The sequence below is a fragment of the Amblyomma maculatum genome, chromosome 11, assembly GCF_055883805.1.
Source record: "Amblyomma maculatum isolate TAMU_Amacu chromosome 11, ASM5588380v1, whole genome shotgun sequence".
Lineage (NCBI taxonomy): Eukaryota > Metazoa > Arthropoda > Arachnida > Ixodida > Ixodidae > Amblyomma > Amblyomma maculatum.
In genome coordinates this window covers 6,246,769-6,268,179 of record NC_139354.1, presented here as the reverse complement: position 1 = coordinate 6,268,179, position 21,411 = coordinate 6,246,769, and the positions used below count along the sequence as shown (strand labels likewise).

The following is a 21,411-nucleotide window of genomic DNA, read 5'->3' as shown; positions in this document are numbered from 1 at the left end:
AGAGTCACGCGGTCTGACAGCGAGAGAGCGCATGCGCGGTGGTTCCACCTGCGGGGCGGCGGCGGAACCACCATGGCGAGTGACTTGGCTAGTCACATGGTCGAACTAGCACACCTCCTGAGCAGCTGAAGGTTGCTGAAGGTCAGAGCGACTGAAGTATTGTATCAGTGAGCCAGACGCTAACGGGTTGAGTCGAGGGGAAGCCGGTTATCAGGCAGCCCGATCCGCCGGAGCTTACGTGAACGCGCTTCTGTCGGGCGGAATCGTCGCTAGACCTTGCGTCGAGCACAACTATGAGCAGGCGGAAGAGGAAGAATGCGCAGACGAACAGCTCACGGTCCCGTCTCCTGGTACTGCCTGAGCAGGAAGGCGGCAATAGAAGATGCTAAACTGGGCAAGTTAGAGAATTTAAAGTTTTGGAGACGTAGCACGGATAAAGGAATTGGAGGCGCTGACCCGACGTGTGAGCGCATACATGCTCCTCGCCCAGCGAATCGGGTCGAGCCAACCTAAAACTCTGCAGTCAGGCTGACTCAACCCGACTCGACGGTCGTTTATCTCGACACCCTAGCGTACATAAGAACACGGCAGCCGGTTGCCAGCTCGACAGGTCAACTCGACTCAACTTTTCGGGTTTGTGTAAATCCTCTGAGAGTCTGTGAAACTCGTGGAACATCGCGTAGCGCTGCTTTCACAATAAAATGAGCAGTTGTCAATACGGTTTATGAACGAATCTCTCGATCAGATCAATGGTCCGATTCAAATGTCGCTTAAGGCTAAGACGTACTATTATGGACTAAAGTTCACGGGATATGGGTTCACGAAAAGAAAATATTTGCTTGGAAGAATTTAGCAGTCCCATGAAAAGAATTGTGTCATAAAAGGACATGTGTGTTCTATACCTTCTAAAAGAATACCAGCAGACTGACTAGAGAAACTAATGTAGAAAGATATTTTTTTTTCGCGAATTGGGGTCCCGCCAATGTTTTCTCAAGACTGGATAAAAATGCCTTTCACTGCACGGTAGCTCTATTAACAAAGAGGTCTGCGACACGTCCTAACTGTGAGCTGTGTAATGCCGCGATTCAAAAGGGTACGAAAACTCCGCTGAAATATGCAGCGGCAGCAGTGCCTCAGGGAGGCAGCAGTGAAATGAGAACCGACATTGGCGGCCTTGCGACGCCTAAGCTCAGTTATCTTATACCACGCTCTGTTATGTTAAGCCGCTGAGCTCTGATCCCCGGGTTCTAGGCAAGAATGCTGCCGTCAGGAACAGTGGCGATTATTCATGCCAAGAATGTAGGCTTCGCTATTAGGATACGGGCTCCCGCGGTAGAAGGCATAATACGGGAAGGTTGTGCCTTGACGGCATCACGATTTATTTCTTTTCTCTGCAGTTAAAGAAACATCTGGGCAAGCATCGTCATCAGCTGCGTGATGTGCGTAATATGTGATATTTTTCGCTTAACAAAACAGGTGAGTCTGTTAAGTCTTCGTATTGCATTTGGCAGCATTCCTTACCGTTGTAATACAGTCAATACTAGATGCATAAATTTCACGCGGCTTAGATCCTCACCGTATCATCGTGCTACCTTTACGGGAGATTCGTACTTGTTTTCCAAGCTTTAGACATTCCCGCAGACTACAAATCTGTGAGAGACATTTTTTTTTTGCTTTCAAACTATCGGCTAACATAACGATCGTTGCAAACAAAAAAAAAAAAAGAAAAAACAAGGCGCGGTTTACTTTCATATTTTTTCTGTCCTCCTCTGTTAAAATTTCTTGTGTGCAGTTGATTACGTGCCGTACTTGCGCTCTCTTACCTACTATGCCATGAGTTGTTCGAACCCCCCCCCCAAGGAACAATCACCACGACGATTAGTCTCTAAGGTCTATTCTTACGTGTTGATTTAAACAGTAAAGAAAAGTGACGGAGGGCCTGAGAGTAGGATCTATTGGTCTTTACATGACCTAATGGAGGGGTAAGGGCAATCTTCTACCACACTCCCCCCCCCCCCCCCCCCCGCCAAACTGTTTTCGCAAAGCCTTTTCTGTTTGGCGACCACATCGCATCCCTTTTTTTATTGCAAAATGAAAACGTAAAAGAATGCAATGCACGATTGGTGCAAGTGGTAGGCGCTCTAATACGTATACCATCTCTGATGGCATAGCGCAAAGAAACCAACTGCTTTTCTTCGCAGTGATATTCAAGGCCTCTCCACCATAGCGACTTAAAATCTATGCATATAGCCGTCATTATTTCGAGGACCGTGTTTTTTTTCTTTTTCTTTTTTATCTCACATGCACAATAGCAGACTTTCTGCGAATGCATTTACGGTTGGCCTTGTTTATGCTTTATAAACTCACCAATTGTTTCGAAGAGGTCTATCTTTTAGGGAAGAGAACAACGAACGTGCCTGAGGGAACTCATTTGTTGGCGGCAATCTCACTGAACGGTTGTTGAACATCATGCAGTTGTTGAATAGCAGACAAAGGCGTACTCAGGGCTGAGTGGTAACAAGGCCTCGGAGAAAACACTGACGCTCAAAAGCTGGAGGACAGCAGGGAGCCCTGAAAGGTTTCAAAATCCGTTGTCCTATAGTCCCAAAAGCTGACGGGTAGGGAAAGACAAGCCCCGGACAGCCTAGCTACACGGGTAAAAGTAAGGGGTGGGTGGAAAAATCGACTGCAGCGCAAATGCGCATCCGTTGGGCTATAATAGGCGCAGAAAAATGAACGCGGAGAACTCAGTATCACTGGATAAGTTTCTAAAAAATGTATGCAAAATGTTCGTTATCTCTCTCAAGGAATATTATGCATTTCTTTCGAATATTTTGGCTGGCATATCCAGTGCTTGGTAGGCGTGTTGTAATAACGGTGAAAGCATTAGCGAGGATAGACGGTACACGAATTACTAACGTCAGAATGGACCAAACTCATGTATCAAACCTGGTGCCACACGAATTCCGTGTGTGTGCGTCAAGTTAAAATAACAGATTTAAATAGCTGCACATATTAGGCTACACTGTAAATGCCGAGGCGGTCGGTATTTCTTTTTGCGAGCGGTATTACAGGTATTTTCTCTCTCTCTCTCTCTCTTTCTCACACACGCGCAAACACACACACACACACGCGCGCAAACACACACACACACACACACACACACACACACACACACACACACACACACACACACACACACACACACACACACACACACACACACACACACACACACACACACACACACACACACACACACACACACACACACACACACACACACACACACACACACACACACGCGCACACAGACAGACACACACACGCACACACACACACACGCACACACACACACACGCGCGCGCGCGCACGCACACACGCATGCACGCATTGTCTTTTCCACATACTTTATTCTTCACCTGCATGCGGTGATGTTATCGCTCATCGTTCAACTGTCAACCCAGTTGAGCTGAATGAGTATGCAACTGGACCAGCGATTGCCAATCATGGTAAACTTATTGCCCTGAGGAGTTTCGTGTTTCAGCTGGAGACAATCGCGTGTTATGATTAAGCAGGTTTCGTAAATAAGGCAGCCGACATGTGCATTGAGGAGCAATCGAGACCAGCCCGTCGCGAGTAGCTTGGGAACACAGGAAGCACAACAAGATCCCGAGGGCCTCTCCAACAAAGGAACTTCTCTCCGGCAAAGCCAAGAGGGGCTCTTGTGTGGCCCCTCAGCCAGAGGGCACGCTGTTCTTTTTAAATCCGTGAGAGATGAGGGAACCACACGGGGCTCTGTGTCTTCTACAAACTTCGCACTGGGAAAACACGCACAAGCACGCACAAACGTTGTGTAAGGGAGAGGGCTACGATAAAAAGAACCGCTTTTACTTCCGTGCCAGCGGCACCCTTTTTGCCTCTCCATTGAACTTGAAACTGAAGTCTTTTTCGAAACGCAAATGGAGAAATGATGGGCCTGCCGCCCTTTTCTTCTGCTGAATCCGGTATTTGTATTCTATCGCTCGTTCTAACCTTCGAATTACTTTTGGTTCAGTTCTTTTTTCGTTCTTACTTTATGCTCGGTTGACTCGAGGCAATAGTTTCTCTCAGAGGACAGTAGCAGCTTGTGTCCGGGAGGATCGCGTCCCGCCCGCGGTCCACTTAGAAAGCGATGCGCAACGGAGGAAAATATTTTGATTCTCTCTTGAGTTTGTTTTCTTTATCACTCCCATTCGGAGTTTCAGGGTGGTGGCTCTTGCTCATGCGTTCCTGGCAATTGCGAAGAATTAAATTCAGCAGCTGTCGTCCGCGCGATGCAGCGGAACAGGATGAGTCCTTTGCCGTCCATGCCTTTGTTTGCAGTATTATGATTTTTTTTTGGTCTTTGTTGCTTGGATGATGTAAACAATGAAAACAATAAAACGAACGATGCAGAGCGAACACAAGTGTGGAAAAAGCAGCGAACGTTATTCAATGCGTTTAACACGCATTTGACGTATTAATCGCGTAAAAAGAGCTACGAGATAGTAGCCAGATGACTATGTAAATAGAAGGGCGTTTTTAAAATACAGAAGACTGTTTTTTCTCAAGCGGTGTTTTTGGTTTCTTTAAATATTTCACGAAGAGGTTTTAAGAGATTATAATAATTACCGCCTATGCACTCGTAAACCCACATTCAGTACAAGGCCGCCATACCGTATGTATCCACATATGTAAGCGTCCAAGCTCAGTACGTTTCTGTTTTTACGGCCTGCATTAACGTAGTGCCGTTCTTCGTGTTAAAAGAGATAAAAGAATATGATCAAAGGGTAAACAAGGTGAAAAAGAAGGTCCCTTTGACATATATTATATTGACGCTTGAAAAGGAAAGAAAAATAAAGAGCCTCTGCCCGTGGATATATGGGCGAATACTATAAATATTTTGAAGAAAATGGAAATTTAGAAAGAAAGAACAGTCAGAACCATACTGTCCACCGCGGTGAAGGTAATTTACAGTAATAAATATTCTAATTTCGTTGCAAGTAAACTGATATATGCGAATCAGTTTTGCGACTAATTCAGCTATGAGATTGATGGAGTTCGAGGTTGTGGCCAATGCTGTGCAATGTCAGTTTTTGAAATGATACAAAAGTATATATATATTTTTAAGAATTACAGCGCAAAAAAATGAGGCTCTCTTTATTTCTGTAAAAAATTCCAAACAGAGCGAATTAAAAAAAAAAAGCAGGGAGCTTTGTGAAAGGCGCGACATCTGCTACGGGCGTGTTGCATTGACACGTAATATAAGTAAGTTGGTTTGCTTTCCCGCTGTGCAAGGATATGATAAGCTTACCCAACTGCCCAGTCGTTCTTGGAACAAAAGAAAAATCTGGGGGACACTTAAGCTCTTCCTTCTGTACAATGGTTAAGACCTACTTTGATGAGATTCGATTGCAAATTAGCCTGACTGCACCGAAAACGGGATTAGCATCTGTGCTCGCTTCGGTTTGGGATCACTTCTGAAGCGAAAGCTTCACTACGCCATGTAAAGCCAAGGTCACTGTGCCGGGCGCAAGCCACAGCTGCGCATGCGTCCCATCGTTTTCTCTTCCTTTCTTCTGTCTTCATAGCGTTTTCCGAATCTTCTTGCTTCATGTCTTCTTCTATTTTTTGCTTACTGTCTTCTACTTCTACTTCTTATTATTATTCTCATTCTGCTTCTTCTTCTTCTTCTTCTTCTTCTCCTTCTTCATCTGTCTTCTTCTTGGCATCTTACAAATCTTCTCGCTCCATTTGACTGGCTTTACCATGTGCAACTATTAGTAATGTAGCTTTCGATTATGCACTAATTTTAATCAATCTAAACCATCAGCCCTTTTTTGTAAACAAATCACATGGCAGAAAATAATATTGGTAGACGGCTAAGCTGTACGCTCGGATTACGTAGCCGAGATTAGGTGGCTATGTGATGAAGCAAGGAAGGGATTATAGGCTGAACAGGCTGGTAGAGGAGCGGGCGAGGAAATGTTTTGTATGAACAGCGCTAACAGACGAAGGCAAAGAAGAAACAATGCAACACCGACAGGTGGATTCAGCATCTGTCCGTGTTTGCATTATTCCTTCTTTTCCCTCGTCTGTTAGCGCAGTGGATGCAAAACTATTAACAACCGACTTGTCGAATCTGGCGTTCTACTTTAGAGGAAATGTTATTCCGAGTAGCTACTGTGGTGATTAGACTGTATTCCAGTGAGTCCATTCAGCGAGTGTAAAGGACTCCTAAGGTCTGCTCGTCACCGTTGCAACCATTTGCAACCGTTGCAACTCTTGCAACCATTTCCATAAATGACTACAAATAATGCCGACGAGCAGACCAGCGTGCAACTGACGCAATGCCTATGTGGGTGTTTGATGGAACTTGTTCAAAGCTTTTGAACACAACCATGCTGGAGCTATTATACTGACTGTGTGCCCACTGCTAGGCAATAAAATTTTATCTAAATTAGTTTGATGCCAGAGATTTGTTTTTTTCTATTCTTACTCAGTGTTTTAAGAGTTAAACGTACTTTTTTTTTAGACCGCAGAATAAAAGCAGAACACGCTCTGTGCTGTGAGAAATTTACGTGGATCCACCGAGGTAACCCAGCTTTTCGCCTTATCCTGCACCCACGGTGGATTCAGTCACTCTATTGTCCAAAACTGGTTGCTTCTAGTGACGAATTCTCGGAACGGACAACGGTCGCAAATGCTGAGATACAAAGGCTTTCTTGCTAGATCTATGCTCATCTTGAGACTCCAGCGTCTCTCATAGCCTGAGTTGCTTTGGGACGTTAAACCCCGTAAACCATCTTGAGGCTCGATTGTCAGAGGCGCTCACGTGCCACTCAAGAGAGGAAAAATGGAGAATCCATTCAAGACAAGTAATTTCGGCCTGTCAAAAATAATATAAATTGTTCAAAAATGTTGTTATTGCCTCAAACCTAACTAGGGTAGCACTTCTAGTGCTGCATTCTGTTTTGACTTCCCAGTGTGATTGAAGGAACTACCTCGGGTACGTGATAAAATAAATTCCAGTGGTTGATCTGTGAAGGAAATGCTAAGCCCTTTTCCACGAAATAAAAAAAAAAAAAAAGCCTCTAGACCTTCGATGTGCCCTTTATAATGGCAAGAATCGAGTGGATGTGAAACAATTTCTTTATGTCGTGTTGCTTTTACACCTTAAAAAGCGTGTCATATCAAAGTAGAAGGAGGCGTTTCGTTTATATTTGACCGCACTTCACAAATCTTGGAACAGACCTCCTGCAGTGGTACGCGCAGACGGTTCACTGCCGTTTTGCTTCTAATGTTCGGTAATGCACTAGGATACATTGCAATAAAGTATGATCCGACAAAGTTAGAACAGACGTGAAACCAAATTGATCGCCCCCCCCCCCCCCCCCAAACACACACTCTTTCTCTCTAGCATAATACCATACAGACACAAGGATGCACACATCCATATGCATATCCGCAGACCCCGACCGTACATACACCTCGGCCCTCTCAATGGAGGCGCTTTCCATTGAGCACCCGCACCCTCTCCCACACCAGAAGCCGCCCACTCACCCCCCATCTCCCCGGACACTTTTTATTCGGCTCAATTATACGGGGCAATAAATTGCCTCAGGAGACAACATGCCATTCTCACGGTAAGCTTGCAACGTGCACACCAGCTGAACAGACGGGGTTTCGTTTCGAAAACGTTCGGCGCGTCACCATCAACGTGGGCGAGCTCTTTTTATATCCCCATCGGGCTTGGAAGACGCCAGGCGGTCTAGCCGCCATCGCCTTTCTCACAACATCGAAAAACGCCCGAAGAACGTTCAAAGCAACGGGTTAAAAATGGGAGAGGAGTGTACAAAAGCGAAGGACTTAGCACGAGGAAAAGAGGTTCGGATTTGGAAAAGGGCAGCAGACAAGGATTGGAGGGCTATACGGGTGAAGAAGTGGATTGGTAAAGAGCTTCTGGTGAGTCCAAGCAGAGGCGACTTCATTTCGGGCCGGCCTGCCAAAGTCCGTCAAGGCGTCGAGTAAACAGAGTACCTCTTTTCCGCATATTGGGTTCAACGCGGGAACGAAGCGAAGTTTCGAGAGAATAGGTGGCGCAAAACATTATATATATATATATATATATATATATATATATATATATATATATATATATATATATATATATATATATATATATATATATATATATATACAGCGAAAAACGAAGACCATCGTGAGAAACAATTTATTGACGTTTCGGCTGCGGAACAGCCAAAACGTCAATAAAGTGTTTCACACGTTCGGTGAAAAAAGCGAGTTCGTTTTATTCTTTTCCTTTCGAGTACAAAATGAAAAAGCTTCGAGCATTGAACATTTTGTTGGCGAGTGCACTGGATGCTTGCGCACAGCCAAAGCTCCTTTACATCACGGTTCTCTCAGATGCCGCTCTTTGAGAATTCATAGGAAAAAAAGAGCATTCCCTGGCAATATACTCGAATGTCACTGCTGCTGCTAAAAATAGGGCTCTCGGTTGACACTAGAGGTCTTTATTTTTGCACATTGTGGGAAGAACACCTATTGTACGCGCTTAAAGCTCGAGAGAATGTGGCGCAAATATATTGCCTTTTTATCCCTGAAATCACAGGTTCGTCGAAAAAAAAAAAACACACGAACGAAAAACACAAAAGCGTAAATGCAAACTTGAAGCTTGTGTTAGCACTAGCAACCTACATGACTTTTCACTCGTAAGGGCGAGTTTTTTTAAAGGATGCGTAGCGCTGTCGAGACTGGCTGCAAGGTAAAATTTATGAAACACGGTTTAGTTTACTCCCAGAATTTGCCTTGTTCATATTGTTAGGGGAAAGTACTCGCAGGTAACTGCAATAGGCCACTGTCAGGGACACACCACCAGAACTAATCCAGCCTAGCTTCGATCAGTGTCGTCACCAGCACATCGTGGTCGTCTCAATACTGCATACCGTAACAATATGACGCCTGCAAGAGGCTTGCTGAACATTTAGGAATAAAGCGGGAGGCGCGAGCGTGAGATCTTCTGGGCCCTTTGAAAAACTCATGACGTCAGGGCCGCAAAAACGCCTTCACCATCGCAGCCAAATCTGTTTTGTGGCAGAAGTTGGGTGCGGCGCAGAATACTTCAATGTCAAGCCTGATGTCATGTACGAACCTGGCGAGCAGAATTCCTTCCCTATTGAAAACCAGGAGGGGGCAGGGGCGGGGGAAGTGCTATGAATGGCACTTGCGAGGCACTGGCTTCGCGGAGGAGCTCTTAATCACATAACTGCGGCAGCAACACAAGGCAGAAGGGGCTGAAGGAAATGAACGAGGGAATTCTGTTTGTGGGTTTAGTGACGTAAGCGCCCTCACTGGTTAGGATTTCTCCTGCTGTGATCAACCGAAGAAGACAGAACTTTACTTAATTCATTTATCATTGTCTTCGGGTGCAAAATGAGTAATGAAAGCGCTATTTCTATCGCCACCAGATGTATGCGCCTGTGGGACGTAGAACTGGTCAATGCAACGTGCTTAATTTGCACAGACTGTCCACTGTCGCGAAGTTGTGATTTTTCCGGATAGCACACTGACTTTACTTTCCTATGCGCAAGAGTCTGAAATGTTCACGCGTTGCGCGGAGTGTGCCAAAGAAAACAAAACGTACCCTGAGCCGTCTATTACCTTAAAAAAAACAACAACAAGCACAACGCAGTATGATGTGCGTTCCATTACTTGAAAAATACCAATACCAAAATAACAAATAACGGAAATAAATTTTGATGCTAACTGCCGTAGGTATGAAAGATACTATCACGGATAAATTTGACAAGTTTTATCCATAAGGAGATAGCCGTGCTTTCGCAAGCAGGCGACCTTAAGTGATTACCTAGAGTTACTAACCGCACATAAGAGATGATTCACGTGCAGCTTTCCAAACTAGATGGGAGACAGCAAATGAACCCAGATAAAGAACCGACTATACTCGCTTGCTGCGCAATGTCTCACACTATAAAGCAAACATAACTAGGCCGCTCATCATCATCATCAGCCTCACTATACCCATTGCAGGGCGAAGGCCTCTCCCATATTCCTCCAATTAACCCGGTCCTGTGCAAGCTGCATCAACTTGACACCTGCGAACTTCTTAACCTCATCTGCCCACCTAACTTTCTGCCGGCCCTTGCTACGCTTTCCTTTATTTGGAATCCATGTTTGTTATCCTAAGCGATCATCGGTTATCTTTTCTTCGGGCTACATGACCTGCCCATGCCCATTTCGTCTTCTTGATTTCCACTAGAATGTCAGTGACTTGAGTTATTTGTCTGACCCAACCTGCACGTTTCCTATCTCTGAATGTTATCCCTACCATTTTTCTTTCCATAGTCCTCTGCGTTGTCCTCAACTTAAGTAGAACCCTCTTTGTTAGCCTCCACGTTTCAGCCCCATAGGTAAGTACAGGTAAGATGCAACTGTTGTATACTTTGCTCTTGAGCGATACCGGTGAGCTGCTAGTCCTAATCTGGGAGTGCTTGCCAAATGCGCTGCATCCCGATCTTATTCTCCTTGTAATTTCCCTTTCATAGTACGGATATGCGGTTACTGCCTGTCCTAAGTAGCCATATTCGCCTACTACTTCCAGTGCTTCGCTACCTAACGTAAACTGCTGTTCTTTCCCTATGCTATTGAGCATTACCTTAGTCTTCTGCATATTGATTTTCAAGCCTACCTTTCTACTTTTCCTGCCTAGGTCATCAATCATTATTTGCAGTTCATCCCTCGAGTTGCTTAGCAAGGCACTGTCATCAGCAAATCGCAGATTACTGAGGTATTCTCCATCTACCCTTATCACTAACTGCTCCCATTCCAAGTCTCTGACTACTTCTTCTAAGCTGTGAATAGTACTGGGGGGATTGCATCTTCTTGCATAACACCTTTCTTTATAGGAATTTTGTTACTTTCTTTATGCAGAACTAAGGTTGCTGTGCACCCCCTATATATATCTTCGAGCAATTTCACGTACGGCTCGTCTACACCGTGATTTCGCAATGTCTACATGACCGCTAATGCTTAATCTACATAGTCAAATGCTTTTTTCGTAATCAATGAATTCTATGCCTAAGGGATGGTTATATTCCGAGCATTTTTCTATCACCTGGTTGATGGTATGGATATGATCGATAGTAGAGTATTCTTTCCAAAAACCTGCTTGATCTTTTGCTTGTTTGCCGTCTAAAGTTTTCCTGATTATATTACAATTACTTTGGTAAATACCTTATACGTAACTGACAGTAAGCTGATTGGTCTGTAATGTTTCAAGTTCTTAGCGTCCCCTTTCTTATGAATTAAGGTAATGTTTGCGTTCTTCCATGGTTCCGGTACCGTCGACGACACCAGAAATTGCGTATACAGGGTGGCCAGTTTTTCTAGCACGATATCCCCATCGTCCTAGGCCCGCATTAAACTTTTGAGATATCCCATGCGTCATACTAGCCTAACACCGGCAACATATAAAGCTACATATGCTGTAGTTTAGACGGTAATTTGTGTTGCGTCAGACGTAAAACACTACTCTCATCCGGAAACCTGCCCGCCACCGTAGCTCGCCAAGCAGAGACGCAAGCTCGTAGACGATGGAGTGGATAGCAACCGTATACCGCCGGAGCTCCAGGCATTCTTGGGCTGCTGTTGAGATGCGACGCAGTTGCCGACGACATGGCCAAAACGCGAGCGGCCGTATTTATAGAAAGACCCTCTCTCGGCTCGCTGCGGAATGTTCCGCAGGCCTGCTGTGTCTCGGGGTGTCTCGGAGTGGCCGCGACTTGGTAGAAACCACGAAAGATATGGACCGCTTCTTGGGGGTGCAATAGCGTTGTTTTTTTCTTTCTCTTAGCTACTATTAACGCGATGACGCTATAGTCCCCGTTCAGAAAAAAATCCAGCGCCGGCGTTGTGAGCGAAAAACCACGAGCAAAACGCTGGCGGATGGTAGCTGGCAGCAGGCATGGCCGAGCACTAATCGATGTGGCTTAACAAGACCCCAGGTTGTCATAAATTGTGGAGAAGCTGCCACCTCAGATTGCTCATTGGAGACGAGGAGATGGAATAAGAGTCAACTTTCCAGTGCTCTTGCATGCCTACTCAAGAACGCTACACCTAGGCCATGCAGGCACTTTCATACGGTTTGGTTAAATCAGGGCTTGCTATGTCAGGTGGCTGCCGACGCTATTGTTTCATGTTCATATAAGCGGAGCTTAAGTGTCTCCCATAATTTTTCCATTCTTATTGCCAGCCGCATATACTGGCGTACATTGGCGGTAAATGCATGTGCCCGTCTACTCGTTACGTAAAAGGGGACACTGGAAGCGGTGGTGCTTAAAGCAGCGCCCAAGGGCGAGGAACGTACGGTAAATAATGGGATTTGAGTAGATTATAAAACAAATGGCGGCACTAGTCGACTTCGCGTCCCATCGCCTTCAGCAGAAAATTTGTGGCACAAGATCGGTTTTCGTTTATTGAGCCTGTGGAGAATGCCGATAAAGAGAAATTAATAAAACTGATTCCGATATGTTTAGCAAATGTGTCACAACCAAATAGAATCAATGTTTTTTTATTTATTTATTTTATTGCTTCAGTCAAAAGTCACCCTCCTGCCATTACAGTAAGTGCTGACAGGATAGTACCCGAAATCACGGTATTATGAAAAATACGGAGAAAAGTTTCAGAAGTTTTTTCCTAGTTGTTTAACAATGATGAATCATTCACTACCGCAGCTACGTTTCTCAACACTGCCTTTTCATTTGCAGATACATGATGCTCAATGTCTTCTTGACCAGCTGGTATGACCAAGGCATACTTTGTGAGTCCGATGGTAGGTAATCGCGATCGATCTCCCTAACCTATCCACCGGCCCGTGCCTCCGCAGCCTTGTTTGCGCCGTGAGTAGGAGCGTCTTACTGCAGGCCGTGCCGCCTCTCCATGCCCTGTGTGCCGAATGTTTCGCATACCATACCGGCCGTCGGATTTCTACTGCACTTCCAATGTGCGCGAAATTATGCCTGTAAGGTGACGGGACGCAACACAGCCTAGAATAATAGCTTTCTCGACGAAGCAGAACACTTTTACAGTAACTTTAATGCAGCATCTAGCAGCGTGGTACAGCAAAAGCTAACGCTGCCGCTGACTAGCTGAACCATCTTTCGGCAGTTATATTGGATTTCCTGTGGTGGCCTCTATTATAGATCGTGTAACGTGCGAATAGCTTCACTCAGGGACAGTTCAGTTTAGTCGTTCAGTCGTGTCCGACTCTTCGTGACCCTATGGACCATGTCACGCCACGCTTTCCGGTCTCTCACTATCTTCCTAACATCACATAACTTCATCTGCAGTGCCTCGAGGATGCCATCTACCAACGCGTTCGCTGCCTACCCCTTCTCCGGCGACCCTCAACCTTTCCCAACATCAAATATTTCTCCAGCGACTCCTCTCTTCTCATCAGATGACCAAAGTAGCTGAGCTTTAACTTTAAAATTTGACCCTCCAATGAGCAGTCAGGGTTTATGGTCGACAATATCGACTGATTTGATCTTCTGGCAGTCCAAGGAACTCTCAAGAGTCTTCGCCAGCACCACAATTCAAACGCGTCAATTCTTCGGCGGTCAGCCTTTTTCACAGTCCAACTCTCGCATCCATACATCACAACTGGAAAGACCAAAGCACGAGTTATACGGATCTTGGTTGGCAGACTAATGTCTCTGCTCTTTACTAGGCGGTCAAGGCTAACCATTGCTCTCTTTCCCAGAAGCAGGCGTCTCCTAATTTCATGGCTGCAGTCTCCTTCCGAGGTAATCTTGGAGCCCAAGAACAGAAAATCTGTCACAGCTTCTACTTCTTGTCCATTGATGCTCCAGGACTTGATAGGGCAAGACGCCATCATCTTTGTCTTTTTAATGTTCAGTTTAAGCCCAAACTTCTCACTCTCTTCTTGTACGCGGATCAGAAGTCTCTTGAGTTCCACTTCACTTTCTGCCATTAAAGTGGTATCATCCGCATATCTAAGGTTGTTGATACGTTTTCCAGCAATCTTCACTCCAGCTGAAGACTCGTCCAGACCGGCCTTCCTCATGATGCACTCTGCATATAGGTTAAATAGGCAGGGCGACAGTATGCAGCCTTGCCTCACTCCTTTCTCGATCGGAAACCAATCAGTAAGACCATGCCCAGTTCTGACTGTGGCCTCTTGCCCTTCATACAGGTTCCTGAGGAGACAGATGAGGTGAATTGGAACTCCCATCTCTTGGAGAGCTTGCCACAATCTGCTGTGATCTACGCAGTCAAACGCTTTCGCATAATCAATAAAGCAGAAGTAGATGGGTTTCTGGAACTCTCTTGCTTTTTCCATGATCCAGCGAAGGTTAGCAATTTGGTCTCTAGTTCCTCTGCCCTTGCGAAACCCAGCTTGCACGTCCGGAAGCTCCCGATCCACATACTGCTGCAGCCTACCATGGAGGATTTTCAACATCACCTTGCTAGCATGCGAAATAAGCGCGATCGTGCGGTAGTTGGCACAATCTTTGGTACTGCCTTTCCTTGGAATGGGGATATAAACTGACCTCCTCCAATCCTGTGGCCACTGCAGGGTTGTTCCATTGGTTCACTAATGTAACTCTAACGCGCCGCCACGGGAGGAAATCGGCCTCCGATTTCTTGCTAAGGAGGAATACGGGCGAATCATGCAACGCATCACGGTAGTTTGGGTGGTAGAACAGCTGTTTGTTTCAGGCAATGATTATCGGCCCATTGTTACGCGTATCTTTCGACTATCAACGACAGGTGAATCACACCCTCAAATGGACCACAACCGAGACTTCGCAACAGCACCCACTTAAAATGTCTTTATGTCGCACAATAACCATTTCGCTGAAGAACACAAGTGACGATCAATCAACTGACTGATCGTTTCTTTGAATGGATGACTGATTGATTCCTTTCAGAGAGAACAAGCCGCTCGGCCGCAGTACCTTCAATTCGTTCACCATACAACAGGAACATTTTGGTCCATGCACTGCCTTTTCAGTGCAGCATTGACAAGCGTCGGCTGGCGTGGCGAAAGTATCGACCTACTTGCATGCGGGAGAGATGGTGCGAGGAAGGAGGGGAGTGAGCGGCCGCACCTGAGCGAGCGCCCTCACGCCGCTGGTCGATGTTAACTGAATTCGTTCGTGACGTCACCAAGGTGCCTGCCGTCGATGCCGCAACTCCCTGTCCGATCGATCTTATCGGGGAACGCCTTCAGAGCTTCCCGAAAACCGCACCGACTTTTCCTTAGCCGCGCGACTGCTTCTTGTTCTTATTACTTGCAATTATGCTGGCTCTTTTATTGACAGTTTTTGTTCAGTTTTCCCGTCTTTAGCTTTATATTTTTTCAATAGGCTTTCCTCAGCCTTGGTTTCTATTGAGGCCACCTCCGTCTTGCGGGGAAGGCAGTGTCTGGTATTCCCCCTCCATTCAGGCTTTGGCATACATCGAGTTTCTTCAACTGAGCTAGCAGCTGTTTGAAGGGATTTATTCTCCAAGTGTGCGGTTAACTCGCAGCTACCGGTAAGTCTGCGCGTCAGCTCTCCTATAAGAAAGGAAGCTTAAGGAAGTTTGTGGAAGAGTAGTCGGCGTTAAGAATTAGCTTGCGTTCAAATGAACGAAATGTGAGCAAAGGAGAAGTTTGCTGCTTTGATATGCAATAGCAACTGGTTTGCTGAAACCTCCGTAAAAAACAGTCAGACGGCGAAATTATCGACGAGAAAAGAAGATGCGGGAGCTGGGAGTAAACTTCGTTATCCCCCCCTTCCATGTAATAACCGAAAACTAGAAGGCACACACAGCAGAAGTTGCAACATTGCGAGGAAAGAAAATACATCAAACGTCCCTCGTATCCTTTTACTAGGTCTACCTAACCTTTTACTGGAATGCATTCCTCAAACTAACAGACAGAAAATAAATGATTACGCGTGTTTGTCAGGAACTGTCAAATTTTGGACTAAAGAAAAAAAAGCGGGGTTTCAGCACGCTGACCTCTTCCATGCCCCACTTTTCGAAACGCACATACTTGCAGGAGACGCTGAGGAAATTTTCAAGCGATGCTCGCTATGCAAAGAGTGCTGCGCCGACTTTACAAAGGCTGCAATTTCTTTTCTCATTTCTCTCAGTATTCGCCTTTACAATTAAGATTCACTCGGTGCCTCCACCCCCGAAAATCAGTGTTCCTGCTTTTCAGTCTTCTCTCATCCTATTTTGCCATTTACTTCGCCTTCTTACTCCCAGTGCCCGTTTCCTATTCCAAAGCATCTGCCCATTTCGTGCAATTGTCGACGAAACGCCTTAAGTATGCTCATGGGAGAGCGAAGTCTGCGAATGGGGGAAGAGACCAGCAAGGAGGGGCCGCTAGGGGTGGTTGAGAAAGAGGCGCGAGCACGAGTTGGCGCGTCTATGATTTTGCATTCCTATGATTTTGCATTCCCGCCATGGGCTTGCGCCCTTAGCACGCCATTTCGTCGCATGGAATTCCCGCTCTTCTTCGTTGAAGCGAACGTATGAGAACATACTGGTTTTCCAGCGCCCGCCAAGAATGTGCTTAAGTCTTCCCTTTTTTTTTTTTCCAGTTATAGGAACGTGCGTGCTTAATAATATGGTTGGCGATACAGTGAGAGCCTGGAGCCCGGACATATCTGGCCTTTCTTTTTTTTTTACCGGCTGGCATTTACTTGCGTCTGGTGCAACGATACCAGCATGTGTTCAACGCTTCTCGCATATTAGAGACGTCGCTTGTGCAGGGAACACTGATAGGTGCATTGAACTAGGCTGATAAAATGGTGATATTCGAATTCTATCCTTTCTGCGATTCGTCCTCAGGGATACTGCAGCGCAGAAAAGGGTCAGGTGCTTGGGGCTGAAAATACGGAATAGAAGGATAAAAATGCTTTTCAATTACCAGCCTCTCCTTATAAAAGTGTCAAGTTAGTTTATTTTTATCGCTATACTGACAACTACCACTTTTGAAGGTTGATGAGGCGAAAAACCCATGCCAAGTCGCCAACTAAACAAAAGGGTGGGTCTACCATTTTGCAACATCAAGGACGACAACTGTCTTCAAAATAATGGGCTGCTTTCCCGCCTACATCTTTTTTAAATTTATTGTCATAATTATCAATAAGACGGATCCGCCATCATCCCAAGCGATGAGTCTAGGACCAGAAAAAAGTTTCCCCGATTCTAGTTGGGTAATTTCTTGATTGCTGTTCCCTTTTCATTCAAAAAAATTGATTAATCAATCAACCAAACAATCAATCAATTTTTAAACCCCTGCCTGTACTTGCTTCACATCGGGTTGCATGACGTGAAAAAAAAAAAGAACACTTGCAAACTTATCAGTGAACAAATGCAACTCGAGCCTTCGGTGGTGTAGCTCCGAGATTAGTGTGAAGCGAAGCCCTTCGCAATGCCTTGCCGAAGGCATGCGAACAAGTGTAGGTCTTCCCGCTTCAAGGAAGCCTTCAGCGGTCGTGACTTTGAAATGCAACGTGGCGCGCTTCAAGATTCGCGAATAGTAAAAGTGACGCCCCAACGCTGGCAAAAAGGCGCTAGGTTATAATACTTGAGAGAAGCCTGTTGATCATTCGAAGCCCTAGAATATTCCCTGACTCAATAGCGAAACGGCGCCTGAAAGATGTTTATCACAATGTGCTGTTTCGCATTACACACCTAGTAAGAACAGAAGTGAGAAAGAGACGCATGAGTGAGTAGAGAGCTGGACAATAGAGTTCATGATAAAATAAGGAAACAAAGCCCCAAGTGTAGAAAAGCAGGGGAATTTAATCTAGACCAGGCCTGCTTGGTTTCGTGAGGGGCAGGTTGGACGCGTCGCTACACTCGAGTTGCCGTGTCATATGCAGCGTGCATAAGAGATTCACGCAGATTCAAAAAGCAGAAAATAATTATTCCAGAATACGCCAACTTCACGCGAAAGAGTGCAGCGAGACAACGAATCAGACTTTATGCAAAGCCTGTGGTAATTCACGACCAACACTAGGCAGTTCACTCAAATGCGTGCAGGCGGACTTACCTAGCCAAGATGAGCTAACCGAGGTAAGAATATATGTTAAACAGCCCTGAATGCTTCAGCTGAAACAACATTTGCGAGTTCTGAGGGTAGGCGTTCAGTATGCTGAGAGAATATGACGGTGTTTTGCAACTCTGCATTCCCGCTCCAGCTGAACAGGAGATAATGTAAGCCGCCTACACTTTTCCTTGCTTTACTCAACTCCCCTAACTAAACAACTCGTTCTGCATTAACTCGGTCGGGACAACCAAAATGGGTGTAGATACAAGTTTTACCAAAGGCGGCAAAGAATACTTCAACAGGACGCCCGCGTTAAACGCACAGTGTGGGGAATAATTACAACAGTAATAGAACCCGGTTACCTGGTCAAGCAAGGTTAAACTAAACAGGCAAGATATACGAAAAGTGGACACATTTAGGTAAAATAGGCTAGTAAACGTTAGTATTTGAGAATAAGCTGAATGTACTGAGGGTAGGGAATGGTCCCAGCATCAACTTTACGTAAATTTGGACAAGGACAGTGGTACGATTTTGTTACTATGCTCATGGATTCGTGAAATTTTTTTCCCTTCATCGATTAGCCGAAGCGAAAGTACCCTTGCACGTTCGCTTGGATAATGAAAATCAAACTGAGAGAAAAAAGTAATTATACGCATTCTTCATAAATTAGTGCCCCATATGGGAAAAAAATACAGAACGAAAATTTGAGAACAAATAGTGATTTAATATTTCGATGCTAGACCATTACGGTCCCCCTTTGGAAACAGCAAAAACTTCAAAAAGCACTTTAAGGCGGAAACGTTTTGCAGTTTCCGTTGCAATATTCTGAATGGCTCCGGAGCAGTCGTGACGACGTAGTTTCTGTTGTGTTGGTAAACTGCCTTTTTAAAACTAAACCTCAAATGGCTGGACATAATGAGGCAGTTGCAACTTGAACACCTCAACACGCCTTCCAGCTGCAGGAGGTAAGCACACTCATTTATAGAAAGGTGCCCTCGAAACTCTTCTTTAAGCCGGATATATCGTCTTGGTTAAAAGTAACCAGGATACAGGGTTTCCTTCTCAGCTGTTAATCAAGCCCTTACTGCTCTTCCATGACAAAGAAAAAATGCTCCAAAAGCTAGGGGATGAAAGGCCTCCTTTTCACCGGCGTGAATTAGAAATTTTAAGTATCTTCATGCCATAATACAAAGCGAAGAGACAGACCTTGCTTCCTGGTTACTTTTGGCAAAGACAGTACATCCTGCATTAACATTACTTTGTGGATGGATGGATGGATGATGGATGATAGTGGCTCTGCCCTTTGTGTCGGACGGCAGCTTGCGCCGCCTAGCCAGAAAATTAAAAGAAATATATTTATCTCTTCCCTATTTTTAGCTTCTAATTCGCCCGTATCTGCCCCCCTCCCTTTTTTTCTTCTCTTTATTCTCTTGACTTTTTCCACCAATCCTCTAACCTCTCTTTGGTTATCAAAACGCGTTCCTCATCCATTCGTCCATCTTCCCCAGCAAATCCCAGCGCTCTCTCCAGATCTGCCGCTTTTCCCGCGGGAAGGGCAGGACGAATTTTTTGGCACCTTAGAACAACATGTTCCGTTGTTTCCTCCTCAGTTCCGCACGCCGCGCATAATATATCTACTTCCTGAAATTTTTTCCTGGGCCCCTGTCCTAGCCTCCAACAGCAATGAGCTCCCTCGTGAGTTGTCGAATAAACTTTCTTTATATCCTGTTTTCGAGTTCTATACATGCCCAATGCTGATTTTCCGTGCATTCTTTCCTCCCACATTTTCCTTCCTGCCTCCTTTACCTGCTTTTCAATGCTGCTGTTTTGCTGCAGTGCATCTCCAAACTCTAGGTACTTAAATCTGAGCTTTCGGGTTCTGTTAGTCCATTTCGTATTCCATTTCGTATTCAAGCCGCATGTAGGCAATGGGAAAACAAAAGTTTGGGCGCGCTTTATTAGAAACAAAAATACAAAAAAACAACAGAAGGTTAAATTTAACCTTTAGGGTTCAGCGCAGCGCATGGGATCACGAGTTTTCAGTGCGCTAATCAGAAGGTTGCATTCGTTTGTTCACGAGAAAAATAGACATCACATGCACCAGCAATAAGATCACAAATTAAGTAATATAAGCGATGCCGTGTTAATTAAGATTAAAGGCTATCACCACAGCAAAAACAAAATGCAGGTTCAGTTCTGCATGTAGCCTGTCAGACGAGGCTTGTACAAAATATTTAAAGAAGGCAACAACTTGCTCTAAGAAGCGCGTTAATTCAGGCTAATGATAAATAAATACACCGTATATATAGTAATTTTGTCTAGAATCATTAGGCCACTTTTTCTTCGCTAATTTAAATATGTTGTTCATCTAGGTTTCTATGCTTGCGCACTTCTCTCTGAGGAAGAATCTAAAGATATACGTTGTACGACGTATCGTCATGCCTAAAAAGACAATGATTTTGGCGTGTTCTATACGCGAATTTTCCTGATCAAATCTGAGAGTGTGGGCCAGGATTTCGTCATTACAATACTGGGCGCGCGGATTTTATTCCACATGCACTGATGCTTCAGTTTGCTTTAGCGGTAGCGCGGATTTCAATGGTAGGCGGTAAAATGTTGCCAGTAGGAGTGTTTAGTAAATATGGTAACTCTGTGGAATGTAGATTTTGTTGATCCCAGTATACACGCATCAGCAGGATAGGAAATCTCTAGTGGACATCTCTTGTGCAGCTGGGCGCGATAACCAGTCGTCGGTTTTGAAGTTAGGTGCGCAGGGAAGGTATGCGTTACGTATGGTAATTGACGATTGCGCATGGTCACATATTCATCCATAGATGCCCTATTTTAACGGAAGCGCTAAAGGTTGCTTTCTCAAGGAAATCCAGCGTTGGCGTTGGAAGCGAAAATACGCGGGCATGTCTCTGGCCGGTAGAAGTTGGCACGGGCAGGCATTGATCGGTGGCAGTGTTTGCTGACTTCACCAGACCGCACAGCATGGAAAGGTGAGGCAGAAAGAAGGATGTTATGTAGAACTTTGTATGGTCCACAGACGCTCTCAAGCTATTTCTCGACAGTTCTTTCTTCTGGGGGCCCCCAACAATATGTTGGAAAATAAATGATGATGATCATTTATGATGATCTTCCGGAGTGGCGGTTCCCCACAGACGCCAGTGCGAGCGGTTGATAGCGACGGCGGCATTGTTGCAAAAGGCAAAAAGGCACTCACGAGTACTTGTGGACATGCACATTTGATAAAATCTTAATGAAATCATCTTGTCAGT

At 45.2% G+C, this 21,411-nt stretch overlaps 1 protein-coding gene and 1 long non-coding RNA gene across 2 annotated transcripts in view; one reads left to right on the top strand and one right to left on the bottom strand.

Moving 5' to 3' along the window:
* rdgA (retinal degeneration A) overlaps nt 1-21,411 on the bottom strand; it is a 540,908-nt gene that overhangs the window by 293,163 nt on the left and 226,334 nt on the right. The window lies entirely within an intron of this gene.
* Nucleotides 18,232-21,411, top strand: part of LOC146172716 (uncharacterized) — a 78,158-nt gene continuing 74,978 nt past the window's right edge. Inside the window, exon 1 of the long non-coding RNA XR_014702378.1 lies at nt 18,232-18,297. This is a non-coding gene — a long non-coding RNA (uncharacterized LOC146172716). The remainder of the gene's footprint in view (nt 18,298-21,411) is intronic.